We start from the raw sequence: 17,545 nt of genomic DNA on the forward strand, positions 1-17,545 counted from the left end.
CGAAACCACATATGGTACACAAACTTCCAAAAGCCTGGCAAACTTACTCACTCTTGAATGAGTGTCTCTATGGATGATTGCACTTGTCCAAAAACCTTGTAAACCTATGAATCTACCACCTATGACATGTACCTAGCTCATGTTGTATTCACATATGCATACATAGAATAAAACTACACAAAACCGTTATTGCACTACTCTCTAGAGTGACTCACATAGTCATATACAAGCACTACCAAGTGCCACATAATTTGCACTGCAAAGGAACGTAGTCCATGAGCAAAATGCCTAGAAGTTTGTGCACACTACCTCATCGATCGGAAAGCTTGTCGATAAAAAACTAGACACAAAAAACAACCAACTACATGTGGTCATAAACAATGTCAAAGAACCAAATTTGCTCCAGGAAAAATCGCTCCAAAATGGTCCGTTAGAGCTGTATGTGTTAGATCTATGTTGCCGAAGCTCGAAAGTGGAGAATCGTTGAAGCTTAATCGCTGAGGAGAGACTACGAAGCCAAGCCACTTTGGATGTGGCTTAGAGGAGAGCCAATGAAACTCTCTCAATCATCTCCTACTAAGTTGAGGCTAGGATGTTGGGGATGCCAGGGAGAATTTTTCGGAGCAAAACCTCTCCGAATGGGCGTGGGAGGAAAGTCGATGGTGAGGCTACACTGGAGGAGAACCAATACTGCTCTTGCTATGTTGAAGTCGAGAAAAAACACCCGATGTCGTCTTCCATTGCCGGATAAAGGTCGTCAGTTTTGTAGCCATCGATGCTCAAAGCCGGTGGTCGTAAAGGAAACCAATGTCGAGCCAATGGGCCAAAAGCCAAAATGATGCTGAAAAGACCATCAAAAATCAAAAACCTGGTAATCGATGCAATAGAGAGTGTGCTCACCGATTTTGAAATCAAGCTGAGAGTCAGTCCGCTCTCTCTCTCTCTCTCTCTCTCTATATATATATATATATATAGATATGTCAAGGTCACTGAAGCTGCAATCCAGGCACGACGAGGGGGAGTAGGCGATGACACAAAGCCATAATGTGCTTCGTCACAATGCAAATCCCAAAATGTGAGCTCAAATGCTTGTGAAGCTTCTTTCTCAGTGGGCCACCGAATCGGCCCTCCGACTTTTCTCTCTCTCAGTGTGTGTGTGTGTGTGTGTGTGTGTGTGTGTGTGTGTGTTTATGTACACACAATATCTCCCTCTCTTCGCTTCTCGTGTAGTGAGTGAGTGTGTGTATGTGTGTGAACACACCCTTAGAGAATTAAATATTGGTTCAATTTAAATTCTTTGTTGTTTCTCTATTAATTTCACTACTACAAGGCTTACTCAATTTGGACTGCTTGATCCTCCACACTGTGAGTTTGTGTGTGTGACCACACACACACACACACACACACACACACACTCAAGGCAAGCCAAATCCTAGCATTGATTGATGCCCCTGCTTCACTTTCTCGGTCTCTACTTATTGCTCTCGATTCCAATCACACTGATGCTGCCTGCTTCAAGACTTGATGCAATGTTTGTGTGTGTGTGTGTGTGTGTGTGTACACACACAACCACACACATTTGGTACTCGTGAGCTCGATTTCCAAGCTAATTGTAGGTCTTTTGATTTCCCACACATAATGCCCAATTTTGCTCACCGTCAAAGGGCTTCAATTTGCCTAGGTTTGCTGCTCACTTTTCCTTGCTTCCAATGCTCTTGCCCGTTGCACATCTACTCAAGATGTTTGCCTAGCAAATGCTTGCTCGGTGCCTTTGTCTAGATGTCGTACCTACTGCACTCTTGTTTGCATCAAGGATTAGATCCATGCTACCTGATTATTTGCAACGTGTGTGTGTGTGCGCACACACACACATAACCACACAACCTTCTCTTCCCCTAGCTCTGCTCTCCAAGCTCGACCCGATGTCATCAATTATGAGCTATAGAGATCCATTCTTGCAAGATTCCATTGAATCTCACAAGCTCTAAGCGGAACTGTACACACCAAGGGATCTGCTCAAGCTCTGATTTGTTTCCTCCATGTCGGATCTACCCAAGCTCTACCACAACCACTGAGCTTGTTGGGAAGCCTTCGCACATGCATAAGGAAAAGCACATAAGAAAACCTACGCTTTTATTCTAGTTGAAAGAATGCATGGTGGGCAGATGTGTGTGTGCGTGGTGCGATGCGAGGAAGGGGAAGAAGGAGAGCATGCACAGTGTTGTGTGGGTGGAGCAATCCTCAAGAATGAGAGGCTTTGTATTCTTTGTATATGTACAAGAATAAAGATGGTGTAGTGTCTCATCTCCCACTGAGTACAACAAACAAATTCCAAAGGCAAGATAACAAAAAAAGTTATTCTTTGTATATGTACAAGAATAAAGATGGTGTAGTGTCTCATCTCCCACTGAGTACAACAAACAAATTCCAAAGGCAAGATAACAAAAAAAGTTCAAAAAGTAAAAAGTGGGCAAAAGTAATTCAAGACCCAAAACTACCAAGCAGACATAGGATTTTACTTTTGGCTGATCTAAATTGATCCAAATCGCACAAAAATCATATAGCCGAGATCAATAGACCAAGCAGAAGTTGAGTACCAAGTTTCATCAAATTCAAGCACAAAGATATATGGATCACTCTCTAATGTAGCCAGAAACGTTAAAGATTCCTAGACAAGAAGTGATGATACAAAAGGAGGACGAAAGTGAACACAAAGAAGACAAAACCATCCAACCAATGAGGCCTAAAATCAAAACACCATTCACAACGGATGAGGCTAAGTATCAAGAACTACAACCTATTCCAGAAGTAAAAGAGCCGTGCCTTGTGGAAAATAATTAGAAACCACAAAGATGGTAGTGCGACTTTTAAGTTGGCATCTATCCCAAAAATAAATATGGATCATGAGTTTTATTTTGGGCATATCCAACCATTGTACAGTGATGCAATATCTATAGAGAGTAAACCTGGAATGTTAAAAACTTTACAAAGAGCATGAGACAAAATAAGAGGTTAAGGTTGTACTGTCTCAAAGGAATTCAGTTCCATAGATGATGGACACTAAGAGCCTCCATGAATTGATGTCATCTCCTATAAGATGTACCATCACTCTCATAGACTTCCTACAGATTAGACCACTTCTATGGGGCTAGATGGGCAAAAATTTGAAAAGGTTGGGGCTGAAATCCCTCTCAAGATGTTCTCGTAGTTGAAAACATGGAAAAAACTCTACCTAAGAAACCAAAAGCAAAACCTGTGCCAGTAAATAAGGTGGGCAATTATTGCAAAGGTAAAGAAGGAAACACCACCTTACCACTAAATCACATGAGTGAAAACGATAGCCATACTTGATAGCAGGAATGAAGTGGCCATAGCTACAAAAGAAATCTGGGAGAAGTGGGAAAAACCAACTCTTAGGAAGACACGAATGAAATTGCAACTTGCACACTTGTAGAAAGACCTTTGGGTATCCTGGAACATATAATTATATCCTCTCGTGGGACTGAATATGGCATGCTTTTTCCATGAGAGACTTTGGTAAAAGCAACAACTTTGACGTTATTATTCATTCATCAACTCAAAATGGTGCAAGGTTGGGGCTATGACCACCTCTATTTGCGGCATAAGGGTGTAACAATGAGGGTCGGCAATTAGACATGGTCCACCAAAATATGTATATCGCTCTAGCTCCTTACGGTCCATAAGAGAGTATTTTTTGCCATGCTTATCCATTATGGCCACTTGGATACTTCTCCCCTCTGTGTATGTAAAAATGTATAGTTTTTTTGTTGCGAGTCAGCTCCTTGATGCAGGTCATCGCATCTATCATAGAGTGTCTGTTCTCCATTATTGAATTTTTATAGACCCACGTAAGTGTTGTCTGTATTAAGCCGCTCCGTCTCGTTAGTGCGCCTGAGCACAGCGTTTTGTTTGTCCATATTGGGTGGTTCATTTACCAACTCTTCATCTACCTTGTCCTTGGTGCCAGTCAATCCCCGTTTGTCCACAATAAAAGGGTTGTGAACAACTAGGTACATCATCCCCTCTCGGTCAAAGTATCTGTCTCCATCATAGTCCACATCTACAAGGTCCTTGAACTCGCTTGGCTTGTTTTCCAACTTAACATAGTAGAGGTCCATTCCATCCTGGCATCTGCTCAGAATGCTTGACAATTTTGGACTTTTTGCTTGATTTTGAATATTCCAATTTAGTTTTGAAATGATCACTAGAGTCCCTGGAATATTCCTTAGATGTGGTGCAAATTTTGCATCAATCCGTGTCAAAAGAACATGGATTGCGCTCCATGTACCTAGTTGGCAGATTGAGCTGAAACTTAGCACACAACTTCCTTTTGGCTACTTGATGTCAAATTTAGAGTTTTTGTAGAATTTGGACTTTTTTAGATCAACTAAAATTCAATCCTCGTGTCTATTCCAATGGTTTCCACCTTGAGCTATTTTATGCCCTTTTGACCCACTTTTTGAACTTTTTTGGCACTAGTTGTTTAGAGAAAAGTACTTCAAATCTTATCACTTGTCCACTTGTGAAATATCAAATAAAAAGCCCCAGAAGGTACATGGATCCTGATCCATGTTGGGCATCATTTTGACATGAGATTTGATGAGTTTGTATTAGTGGTTATGGTGATACTTTTTCTCGAGTGTTGCCATGCACCGAGCAAATTTTTTCGAGCAAGGACAAACCCGAGCAAGTGTTTGTACACGTTATAGTAAATTTTATCGTCAAAAGAATACTTATCCTCTCAATCCGTTTGGGTTAACCATTTTTGTATAGTTTCTCTAAAAGATCAACTACACCTTTTGTCGCACGTACGTTTGTTATATATATATGCACCACAACAAAAAGGGTTATCAATGGATAGACTACCTCTTAAACTCCAAAAGATAAAAGTTTAATTTTAATAAAATAAACACAATATTTAAAAATATTATCTTCTCTCTTAGGCTCGCTTGGGCTTCACATGTTTTGAGCATAAAGTAAGATTAATAGACTGATAAGAGCTTTAGCCTTGTACTTAATGCTCAAGTCATCATAAGTTTCTTTTTGTAAGGTCATTTGTAGTGCTCCTGTGTCTGGTACTTTGGTTCTTGATTGTCATTTATACTTGAGAGCATGTGAATCCTTCCTCATCTTAGAAGCATCAATTTGATAGCAATTTATTGCACCTCATTAGTTCATTTATACAGCAATCATCTTTTTCGTGTTGGCTTGCCCTATCTATACTACAAGACTGTGATCTTCATACAAAGACACCCGTCTTACATGACACATTGCCGGCAAACACCATTAATTATGAAAGACTCCTTTTGTTACAATAAAATCATGTCTTTCCTTAATTGACCAATATAGGACCAATTTACATAAAGAACAACCAAAATTTATAGAGTTCTATGCCTAAAAGTTTCTAGAAAGGCATCGTCATAACTGGAAAAAATTAGTTATACATAATTATTAAAATAATTAGGATCTTTTTACCATACAATGTGACAACCTCAAAGCTTAAGGGCGTGAGTCTTCATATGAAGAGCTTCTTTCACAGAAGATCGAAGATGCTACTCCTTTCTATTGTGAAACATTGTTTGAAAAAGTATAGCAGATGTCAGATATCAGAACGGCCATAACATTCACCACTCAATGGACAAGCACATTATAATTGGAATATGCTTTACATCCTTGCTCATGTGGAATATTCATGTAACCACCAATTTTACGAGGCAAATTCTGCTCCAATCTATGGAGACCAAAGCCATGCCCTACTTTAAAAGGTAGTATTGGAGCCTTCTTCACATCTAAAATGATAGTTTCAACAAGAGGGGAAGCTGTTATAGTGACTTTGCATACTAATTTTTGTGCGGCAAAATGCAATCTTTTTTGAGCTTGTGTCTGCTCAAGATAAGATTGTATGGAAATCTTACTAGCTAGATGAGGGAAAGAGTTGCATCGTATTGACAAGACATTGTTTTGCAATTGATCATGTCCGTTCACCAGAAAGAACGATGCTAAGTGAGAGAAGATGCTTAGATCTCTCTCTCTCTCTCTCTCTCTCTCTCTCTCTAAAAAATGAGAAACAATATCACTATCAGGGGTACATTAATTAGCGATCGATTTTCAACAAAAACGCCATAGAAAACCAGTCTTTATTGTATTTTAAGAGCACAAAATTTCCCGGTTAGTTTTGCGGGTCGCCTTGAAGGAAACCGGCTAGATTTGGCAGATTAAAGTGTTAAACCCTCAAAAAATTCTAAATTTTATGTGGAGATTTTCAATGCTCTCCTTTTTTCCATTGATTCTTAGGTGTTCGGGAAAAATGTGTCTTAGCTCAATATCGTACCCTTTTCAATTTCAAAAATGCCAGTACGTCCCAACAGTTTTTGAAAAACAAAAGTACGACACAAATCCCAAGAGATGCCTGTTGCAAAGGGAAAGGACAAGACTGACAAAAGGAAGGGCATGGAGTCATCTAGTATAGCGCGCTGGCACGAGCAATAGAGTGGGGTCAATGACACACAGTCATTAACGAAAGCGTTGCCAGGCAGGTTTTGGGGGGACTTGGTTATATTTTTTTTATTAATGCACTACACTATGCCGCGCATCACTATGCTGCCTCCTACGTTGTTAGCGCAATTGATTGGAAGATGCGCATGTGAAGCAGCGAGAGTTCGAGTCCAGCTTGCTAAGCTTTTGGTTGGGGGACTGTTTCGCAACCTACCATGGCTAGAAGTCGACACAGGCAAACTGAGAGAGACACAGAGAGAGAGAGAGAGAGAGAGAGAGAGAGAGAGAGAGAGAGAGAGAGAGAGGTGCTCGCCTCTTCTCTCCTACCAAGACATTGTAGCTTGAGCTTGAGCTCGCCAACCCACTTTGGCCAGTATGTGGGTAGAAGTCGATGCAGGCAAGCTGTGAGAGAGAGAGAGAGAGAGCGAGAGAGAGAGAGAGAGAGAGAGAGAGAGAGAGAGAGAGAGAGAGAGAGAGAGAGAGAGAGAGAGAGAGAGAGAGAGAGAGAGAGAGAGAGAGAGAGAGAGAGCTGTGGCTTGAAAGCCTGGGGAGCCACCGCCTTCCGCCTCTGAATGCAACTGCAATAGCCAAAGAGAAGGGCGGCTTCGACTTCGGAGACGATTCGGCGTATGCCACCTGCCTCAAAGGGAGTCCTACGTCAAGAAGATACGCCCTAATTTATAATACACACAAGGGAAAACATGGGGAAATCTGAGGTGAGTCCCGTGCGCTTACGATCGCACACGCAACTCAGCCAGTAATTGCTGCTTGCTTCATAGCAGAGAGCTCAAGACACAAATAGAACAAGGTTGTATAGACGTGGTTTTTGAAGAACTGCTGTAGAAGGATAGCAAGAAGAAAGATCGGTGGCTGAGGTAGAGCAAAGCTGGAGTATGAGAACCGTCTGAGTGCGTCGTGTATGCTTGTGGCAATGTTCATGTTCGCCGATGGACATCGTAATATCTTCTTGCAGGCCTCAACGGCACCTATCTTCCCCCCACCTTTCCCCCTCTCTCTCACACACATCATCGACACTGCCGGCTTGGTAGGAGCACCTCTCTCTCTCTCTCTCTCTCTCTCTCTCTCTCTCTCTCTCTCTCTCTCTCTCTCTCTCTCTCTCTCTCTCTCTCTCTCTCTCTCTCTCTGTGGGCGGGTTCAGACGAGCCCGCCGGCATTCTCTGTACCTCAACCCGTGATGTTCATATGAGACAGGCACGCAATGGTGCAAACTCTGCACGGCAAGGAGGGACAGTGCAGCAACTGATTGTGGGGTCTGTTAATGTGCAATGCAGGATTCAGCATCCTGCACTTGACACTGTAAAAGTAGCCCAACAGTGGGTTTCTTCCAAGGGGGGGCTTCGCTCGGTCTGGAGATTGTATGTTTTCTTTTGCACAATGGGAGTCTGCCACAGAGGACACACGCCTCATTCCCTCACCCTACCTCCGCCTCGTCTGAACCCAACCTCTCTCTCTCTCTCTCTCTCTCTCTCTCTCTCTCAGTTAAAAAAAAAAAAGTCTGAAAGAGCGAGCGCCGGCGCGCGCGCTTTCAGACAGTTTTTTTTTAAAAAAACTGAGAGAGACAGAGGTAAACCAATACTAATTGCTTGAGGCAGTTACCATTATCTTTGCTAGCAACCTGCTCACCATTTTGTGTTGTGTTTTTTTCAAGAGAAACCACATCGTCGAAGACGATGGCATCTCGTGAGGAGCTTGACCAGAAGGCCCACACTAGAGAGACGGTCGTTCCTGGAGGCACTGGGAGGCAAAACCTTAGAAGCGCAGGAGCGCTGTGCGGAAGGGCGCAGCAAGGGAGGGCAGACAGGAAAAGAGCAGATGGGGATGGAAGGATACCACGAAATGGGAAAGAAGGGTGGGCTCTCCAACCTGGAGCAGTCTGGTAGTGAGGCAGCTGAGGAGAAGGCAATGCCTATCGATGAGTCAAAAATATAGGACTCAGAAGAAAAAAATGTCCCCAGTTATGTGTTGTGCTCGATGGGAAATACGATCTTGCAGTAGTTTCTAGGCTACAGATTAGCTTAATTAGTGCACATATTGTATCTTTTTGTTGTGCTTGGTAGGAATTGCGATCTTAGTCTTCTACTAGCACTAGTTTTTGGTTGTGGATTAGCTTCTGTAAAACTAAAGCTCTTGCTTTTGTAATTAAAACTACCATCTGCTATTTAGCTTTGCAAGTCTTTTAGTTTTCTTTCAAAAAGAAAGAAAGAGAGTTAAGCCAGTCTCCATCGTTCTTTGTTCTTTTTTCGACATCTCTCTCTCTCTCTCTCTCTCTCTCTCTCTCTCTCTCTCTCTCTCTCTCTCTCTCTCTCTCTCTCTCTCTCTCTCTGATCTGTACGTGCTTTGGTGTAATTTCTCTTTGTAAAAAAAAAAACCGATGGAGACTAGCTTAGATCTCTCTCTCTCTCTCTCTCTCTCTCTCTCTCTCTCTCTCTCTCTCTCTCTCTCTGTTATTTTCTTTGATTTTTCTAATAAACAGGTAAAAAATTAATAATAAATAGCAAAGGAGCTCAAATGGAAAAATTGAAGACACGGTGGTGATAAAAAAAACAAGGCAAACAAGCACAAAAAATTTCAATCAAATTGGCAGATGGAAGCGGGAAGCTTAAATTAAGCGGCCAGACCTACTTTTGCAGAATTCTTGCAGAGTGAGCTACAGAAATCCGATTGGGAAATTTTTTGAGTCTAACATAGATTTCATGGCCTATTGGACTAAGAGGGGATTCTGGGGGAAAATGGTTCGGGAAGTCCGGGTATAGATACCCAAGGTAGGCTAAAATCACCTCATTTCCACTTGTTGCCTTTGGAGAGAGAGCTTTTCGACCCTCTTCGCACGTATTTTTCGGAGTCCACAGTCACCTGTTTTCAGCGCTGTCTCACACAAGACATGAGGGGTAAGTTCTATACTTATCAATGATCCATTTTGTACGGGCCGGTAGCTAGTCTAAACCCTTGGAAAAAACCCTAGAATCTGAGCAATGCATGAAGACCTACGACCAAAAATCGACCATAGCGGCTTGTCAGCTCAACCAAATCGGATGAGATTTGAACTGTAGCATGCTCCAAAGTAATAGAACACTTCTATATCAACAATTGACCATTCGGCAAGGCTCAAGGGGGTCGTAAGTAGAAAAGCTAGGTTTTTGACAGATGCTAGAATTGGATTCTGACTCCACAGACAACTTACCTACGAGGTTTATACACAATGTTTATGATTGGTTTCATAAAATCAATCAAGCCAAGCCCTCGGAAAGCAAAAATCTCAAAGACTACAAAGCGTCAAATTTGACATACGAGGTCAAACTAACTCCAAATGGGCAAAAATTGGACGAGTTGCTTCACGACTATGTTGCGGACAAGTCCATAGCTTCAAAAGTGACTAACCAACTCTACAGGCCACGTAGTCACAAAAATTGGTGATTTAGAGTCGACAAAGCACGAAGTGATGCCAGCAAGACCAGATCTTACCAAATTCAATTTAGGACTTGTTTTAGGTGTATAGAACGTGTTTAAGTCAAAATTTCCAAGTTTTGCAAGAAAATATTGAATACTATAAATAATTGCAATTATGTACTTTTGTATTATTTTGGCTTGAAAATTGTATCATCACCTCACCTATCACTTGTACACACCTATTACATGCCAAAATTCAAGTATGAGCCAAAATGATCAATTATAACTTGGAAAATTGCCAAAAAACACAAAGAAGTCCTTGCAAGCCAAATTCTGAGTTATGAGCTACATTTTTTGATCAAAATCACCTCATATCACATACACAGGGTCTATACCATGCCTAGAACCAAGTTGCACCAAAAAATGTTCATTTTGATGAAAATGTTAATAATCACGATTATTTACTTTTGGCCAAGATGGTAAAAAATTGCAACTTTGCCATCATGGGACCAAAGTACATGATGTCCTAAGCCCACTAGCCAAGTTTGAACAAATTTGGAGCTCAAAATCTCACAATTTCTTTACATCTACTGTTTCAAAGACCTAGAGCCTAGATCTGGCACCATTTTCACCCTATGCACCCAAATGAGCCCAGAATTCACTTAGAGTATCTAATTGATGTATACTTCAAGCATGTAATGCCAAATTGGCAAAAAGTTAAAAAAATTACTCAACTGTAAATAATCACGATTATTTACTTTTGTTACAATTTTTTGTTTGGACTTCATAATTTTGATCTTTAAATGTTTTTATGCATCTATGCATGTTCAAAAATTGATTTGAAGCAAGTTGGACTCAATTTGTCAGCATTTCCAACTGAAGGACAATTCAAAGAAGAATCTGCCAAATTTGCTAACTTTGACACTCTATTCACTTAGCACGAGCCATGCAAGCTACAGAGAAGGCCAAGAAGAAGCTCTCGTAAAAGGAGAAGCTGCAAGAGCTACCACCATACCAACTGGATCTTAGTTCAGTCAAAACTGCCAAAGCCACCTATTTGTCAAGAGAACAGTTGGAAGAGAACAACACCATAGTGTTCACCGACAGATTCAAAAGCGAAGAAGGACATCAGGTAGAACTGCAACTTCTACCAAAGGAAGTATATGATGTCGCAGCAAAGCCCGAGACAAAAGAAGACAACAAAAGGCTTGGGCTCAGAGAATTCTACGAACAAGAGCCATGTGGACTGGATTTTCAAAAAGCTTATGAGCTCTTGTGCATAATCAAAGACGATGGAACCACCCAAATCTCTACCGCACGTCCACCATAACCCACCAATTCTGCTTTTTCCTTCCGCACCCACTCCATATCTTCGATCCTCTACCGCACGTCCACCATAACCCACCAATTCTGCTTTTTCCCTCCGCACCCACTCCATATCAAAAGATTCTCCATGGAAATTACAAATGTTGTGAAGCACAAGACAAGCTGCTACAATTTCTAGCACATAGCGTAGAATCATGTCACATCTTTTAAAAAGAATGTAAAACCTTCCCTTTAGTATTCCAAAAGCTCTCTCAACTGGCATCCTTATACTTGATTGTATGAAATTCTAGTAGTACTTGAGACATGACAACCCTTCCTTGCACCCTTTGAAGGGCACCAGCATGTATGGTTGTGTTGGATAAGCGTAGTTGCCAAACAGACAATAGTTTCCTAGTTCCCCTCTTGCACATTTTTGTCCTAGCTCACTTCTAGTGAAATTCAAGGAGTCATGCACTAATCCGGCCCCATCCAAAATCAAAATTCCATATGCGGCTATGGTTAGTTGCAGGAAACCTTTCAGATTGAAGTAGATGACATGGTTGTCCCTTGGTGAAATGATGGGCATGTGGGAACCATCTATCACACCAACAACAAAGGGGATTCCGCTTGCAACCTCGAACTTGCACGCCAATGTCACAAACCGCCGAGAGCGTGAAGGCCGTCTAATGTACCGTATCCCTAAGGAAAGATTTCACAATTGCCTTGCAAAAATCAAGCACATTTCCCTCAAGATGTACTCTTTGAACATCCATAAGTGTCACGAACGCCCAAGAGTCCATCTCTTGTAGCAAGCCTGCTAGGAGTGAGGGCTACTCTATCTACAACATGAAGATCCTTGCAAAAGTTTGTGGATTTCTTCTACATGAATAGTGCAAGCTTCCCACAAAGGCAATTAAAGGTTTCTTTGCTGACCCTTAGGCGTCTCTTGAACATGCCAGCATTATATACACTTAGGAGATAACATCAAACAAACACTTGTAGACATGGGTATGCCCATGCTCACCATTGTTCATGACCCTCCTTTGGTTGGCGATCTTCTTAAGGCTTACAGACTATGCCATACACTTGAAAACATGCAACCAAGTTTGCACTATGGACTCATCATTGCGAAGGCTGGGCTCCTTTAGCAATTCATAGATGGCCAAAGAACACAACCATGCACAATAGAAAACTGTTTCCTTGGATATAGCCATTGAATCTTGCAATTGTTGATAAACTACAAGATATTTAGTGATAGTCTACTTAAATTTACAACATATTTAACATACTTTAAAACCTTGAAAAATTACAATTCACTTTGGAAGCATGCAAATGCAAGCTTTGACAAATTACAACAAAACTTTGAAAAAATTGAAAGCTTTGAAGCATGGAAATCTTAGAACTACTTATCACCCCCCTAAACTCCTTCAAAAAATCGCTCATAGTCATACGCATTGCTGCTAATATGTTGAGCCCCTCCTTCTCCAAGGCAATATTCTGGCTAGCAATCTCCTTGAGATGCTCCAAGAGAAGTTTCTCTGTACCGACCATCTCGGCCAAGGACTCCTCATACTTTGGATCTGCTCTATGGCTTGAGGACAAGGTGGGTTGGGTCTTCTCTTGATGTGGGGGTGGGTATTCTTCTATGTTGTCACCAATTTTTGGGGTAACATCCTCCATTGTTGATGAAGAAGCGTGATTGATAGGAGTAACAATGGCTCTGGTGTGGTAGTAGTCATCCACTGTGTCAAACCATTTGCATAAATGCCTCTTGTCATTGCCAAAAATTGAGTTATGAGCTTTGTCCTGCATGTACTATTGTAACACTACTTGCCACTTTTTGCAGCAACTTTTACTATCTTTATCAAAGTCAGGGTAAGTGGCGGCTAGTTTAGTAGCCACCTTTTTCCACAAATTAATCCCTTGCTTCCGGAGATTATTGAACTCCTCATTCATGCAGTCCCCCAGACATGAATGAGTTGGTCCACCCACCAATCTTTCCACTTGCTTGTCTTGTTGTCACCGTCATCATCATCTCCCAAGTTGATGGTGCCCTTCTTCTTCGAGGCTTTGGGCTTCTTTTCTACGGCTTGGTTCTGTAGCCCAATCTCCTCGTTGGCGGCTTCTTTTTTGTTCGATGATTTGGCATGGCTTGCCTTGGGTTGTGCCCGGGGGATTCACTCTATATACAAAACGGGACGCCACCTTCGAGCGGACAACTTTGATAAAACCCCTTTATACGAATCATATTAGGGAATATGACCCCCCTTTCTACGCTTATACGTATATCAATGCATAAAACTATCATACCCCTATCTTACATATAAACTTTAGGTCTCACATGATCTAACTACGTAAACTTATTCAAAGAGCATGTAGCATAGTGACTGGCAACGTACTAAGAAACCACTTTTGTTGATTCGGTTTTGACCCATCTAAATTACTCAAAAAACATGGTTATAAAGTTGGGCTACGTTCTCCGTGTAAATTGGCATCTATATAAACTCTTTATAGCTTTCATCCCTCAACAAATCAACTATAATCACAAAACAAGCAATTGATACAAAGCAATGTCTTGCGTGCATCTTTGTAGCTATTGAATCACAAGTTTGAGGCAGACTCTTTTGGGAAGCCATGATTTTGAAACACAAAAACTTCCTCTCATTTTTCCCTTTTCTCACTTCTCCCTTCCCTCCCCTCCCCCCCCCTCCCTCAAATATGATACCCCCTTCCTTATTTTAAGCTTGGGAGATAAATTATTGGGGGCCTGCGTCTAACTTATACGCTTATGTAATTTATAAAAATACCCCCCTCCCCTGCACTTACATGGTGCGGTAAGTTTTCCATGGTGAATCCCCCAAGGGTTGTGAAGCTCATCTATGTTGGAGTTAGGACTAGTGGCACTCAAAGGGGGTGAGGGATGAGAAGGGGTGTGTAGCAATAAGAGAATGTGGCCTATGAGCATTTAGAGGAGGTGAGGGATGAGGTGGTGGAATTTGAGAACCATAATTTTGGGGTCTAAACATGAAGGGGGAATTAGGAGAAATGGAGGAAGAGTTCAACATGGCTTGGTAGCCATGTGGAAAGAAGGATGGGGATATGGATAGAAAGTAGATTGAGAGAGAGGAGATTGGGAGAAAATAGGATCATCACCTTCCCATTGAGATGTGTGTTGGGGTCCATTGTACCCACACCGCAAAAAAAAAGGGTAAAGATGTGCACAGAAAGTTTCAATCAATGCATGAAAGTAGAATCACATAAGTGAATGTGACCTGAAGGAGCCGATTTGCACCACTGTTGCCCACTTGACGCTTTAACCCTACAAGAACGCCATTAAAAAAATTGTTAGTATAGATAGAGCATGTCAAACAAGGTTACAAAAAAGTTAGCAAATATTGGGTAATAAAAATCAAGGATAAAAATTGACATTACCCACTGTGCTTGAAGTTGCTCTCAAAATACAATGGAACATGACCTCGTTCTTTGTGTTGATTTTGGAAGGGCTCACAAAAGAATAGGAGCCATTTACTGTCGCCACCCACTGTGAACCCGATCTTAAATGATGAAGTAGATGACATGGTTGTCCCTTGGTGAAATGATGGGCATGTGGGAACCATCTATCACACCAACAACAAAGGGGATTCCGCTTTCAATCCGAACTTGCACGCCAATGTCACAAACCGCCGAGAGCGTGAAGGCCGTCTAATGTACCGTATTCCTAAGGAAAGATTTCACAATTGCCTTGCAAAAATCAAGCACATTTCCCTCAAGATGTACTCTTTGAACATCCATAAGTGTCACGAACGCCCAAGAGTCCATCTCTTGTAGCAAGCCTGCTAGGAGTGAGGGCTACTCTATCTACAACATGAAGATCCTTGCAAAAGTTTGTGGATTTCTTCTACATGAATAGTGCAAGCTTCCCACAAAGGCAATTAAAGGTTTCTTTGCTGACCCTTAGGCGCCTCTTGAACATGCCATCATTATATACACTTAGGAGATAACATTAAACAAACACTTGTAGACATGGGTATGCCCATGCTCACCATTGTTCATGACCCTCCTTTGGTTGGCGATCTTCTTAAGGCTTACAGACTACGCCATGCACTTGAAAACATGCAACCAAGTTTGCACTATGGACTCATCATTGCGAACGCTGGGCTCCTTTAGCAATTCATAGATGGCCAAAGAACACAACCATGCACAATAGAAAACTGTTTCCTTGGATATAGCCATTGAATCTTGCAATTGTTGATAAACTACAAGATATTTAGTGATAGTCTACTTAAATTTTTAACATATTTAACATACTTTAAAACCTTGAAAAATTACAATTCACTTTGGAAGCATGCAAATGCAAGCTTTGACAAATTACAACAAAACTTTGAAAAAATTGAAAGCTTTGAAGCATGGAAATCTTAGAACTACTTATCACCCCCCTAAACTCCTTCAAAAAATCGCTCATAGTCATACGCATTGCTGCTAGTATGTTGAGCCCCTCCTTCTCCAAGGCAATATTCTGGCTAGCAATCTCCTTGAGATTCTCCAAGAGAAGTTTCTCTGTACCGACCATCTCGGCCAAGGACTCCTCATACTTTGGATCTGCTCTATGGCTTGAGGACAAGGTGGGTTGGGTCTTCTCTTGATGTGGGGGTGGGTATTCTTCTATGTTGTCACCAATTTTTGGGGTAACATCCTCCATTGTTGATGAAGAAGCGTGATTGATAGGAGTAACAATGGCTCTGGTGTGGTAGTAGTCATCCACTGTGTCAAACCATTTGCATAAATGCCTCTTGTCATTGCCAAAAATTGAGTTATGAGCTTTGTCCTGCATGTACTATTGTAACACTACTTGCCACTTTTTGCAGCAACTTTTACTATCTTTATCAAAGTCAGGGTAAGTGGCGGCTAGTTTAGTAGCCACCTTTTTCCACAAATTAATCCCTTGCTTCCCGAGATTATTGAACTCCTCATTCATGCAGTCCCCCAGACATGAATAAGTTGGTCCACCCACCAATCTTTCCACTTGCTTGTCTTGTTGTCACCGTCATCATCATCTCCCAAGTTGATGGTGCCCTTCTTCTTCGAGGCTTTGGGCTTCTTTTCTATGGCTTGGTTTTGTAGCCCAACCTCCTCGTTGGCGGCTTCTTTTTTGTTCGATGATTTGGCATGGCTTGCCTTGGGTTGTGCCCGGGGGATTCACTCTATATACAAAACGGGACGCCACCTTCGAGCGGACAACTTTGATAAAACCCCTTTATACGAATCATATTAGGGAATATGACCCCCCTTTCTACGCTTATACGTATATCAATGCATAAAACTATCATACCCCTATCTTACATATAAAATTTAGGTCTCACATGATCTAACTGCGTAAACTTATTCAAAGAGCATGTAGCATAGTGACTGGCAACGTACTAAGAAACCACTTTTGTTGATTCGATTTTGACCCATCTAAATTACTCAAAAAACATGGTTATAAAATTGGGCTACGTTCTCCGTGTAAATTGGCATCTATATAAACTCTTTATAGCTTTCATCCCTCAACAAATCAACTATAATCACAAAACAAGCAATTGATACAAAGCAATGTCTTGCGTGTATCTTTGTAGCTATTGAATCACAAGTTTGAGGCAGACTCTTTTGGGAAGCCATGATTTTGAAACACAAAAACTTCCTCTCATTTTTCCCTTTTCTCACTTCTCCCTTCCCCCCCCTCCCTCCCCATCCCTCAAATATGATACCCCCTTCCTTATTTTAAGCTTGGGAGATAAATTATTGGGGGCCTGCTTCTAACTTATACGCTTATGTAACTTGTAAAAAGACCCCCCTCCCCTGCACTTACATGGTGCGGTAAGTTTTCCATGGTGAATCCCCCAGGGGTTGTGAAGCTCATCCATGTTGGAGTTAGGACTAGTGGCACTCAAAGGGGGTGAGGGATGAGAAGGGGTTTGTAGCAATAAGAGAATGTGGCCTATGAGCATTTAGAGGAGGTGAGGGATGAGATGGTGGAATTTGAGAACCATAATTTTGGGGTCTAAGCATGAAGGGGGAATTAGGAGAAATGGAGGAAGAGTTCAACATGGCTTGGTAGCCATGTGGAAAGAAGGATGGGGATATGGATAGAAAGTAGATTGAGTGAGAGGAGATTGGGAGAAAATAGGATCATCACCTTCCCATTGAGATTTGTGTTGGGGTCCATTGTACCTACACCGCAAAAAAAAAAGGGTAAAGATGTGCACAGAAAGTTTCAATCAATGCATGAAAGTAGAATCACATAAGTGAATGTGACCTGAAGGAGCCGATTTGCACCACT

General features: G+C 41.6%; 1 pseudogene; it reads left to right on the plus strand.

The window, feature by feature from the left end:
• Positions 1-8,207: 8,207 nt before the first annotated feature.
• On the plus strand, positions 8,208-8,532 carry LOC147436359 (protein EMB-1 pseudogene; annotated as a pseudogene).
• Positions 8,533-17,545: the final 9,013 nt, after the last annotated feature.

The sequence above is a fragment of the Adiantum capillus-veneris genome, chromosome 18, assembly GCF_014529385.1.
Source record: "Adiantum capillus-veneris isolate H3 chromosome 18, ASM1452938v2, whole genome shotgun sequence".
Taxonomy (NCBI): domain Eukaryota; kingdom Viridiplantae; phylum Streptophyta; class Polypodiopsida; order Polypodiales; family Pteridaceae; genus Adiantum; species Adiantum capillus-veneris.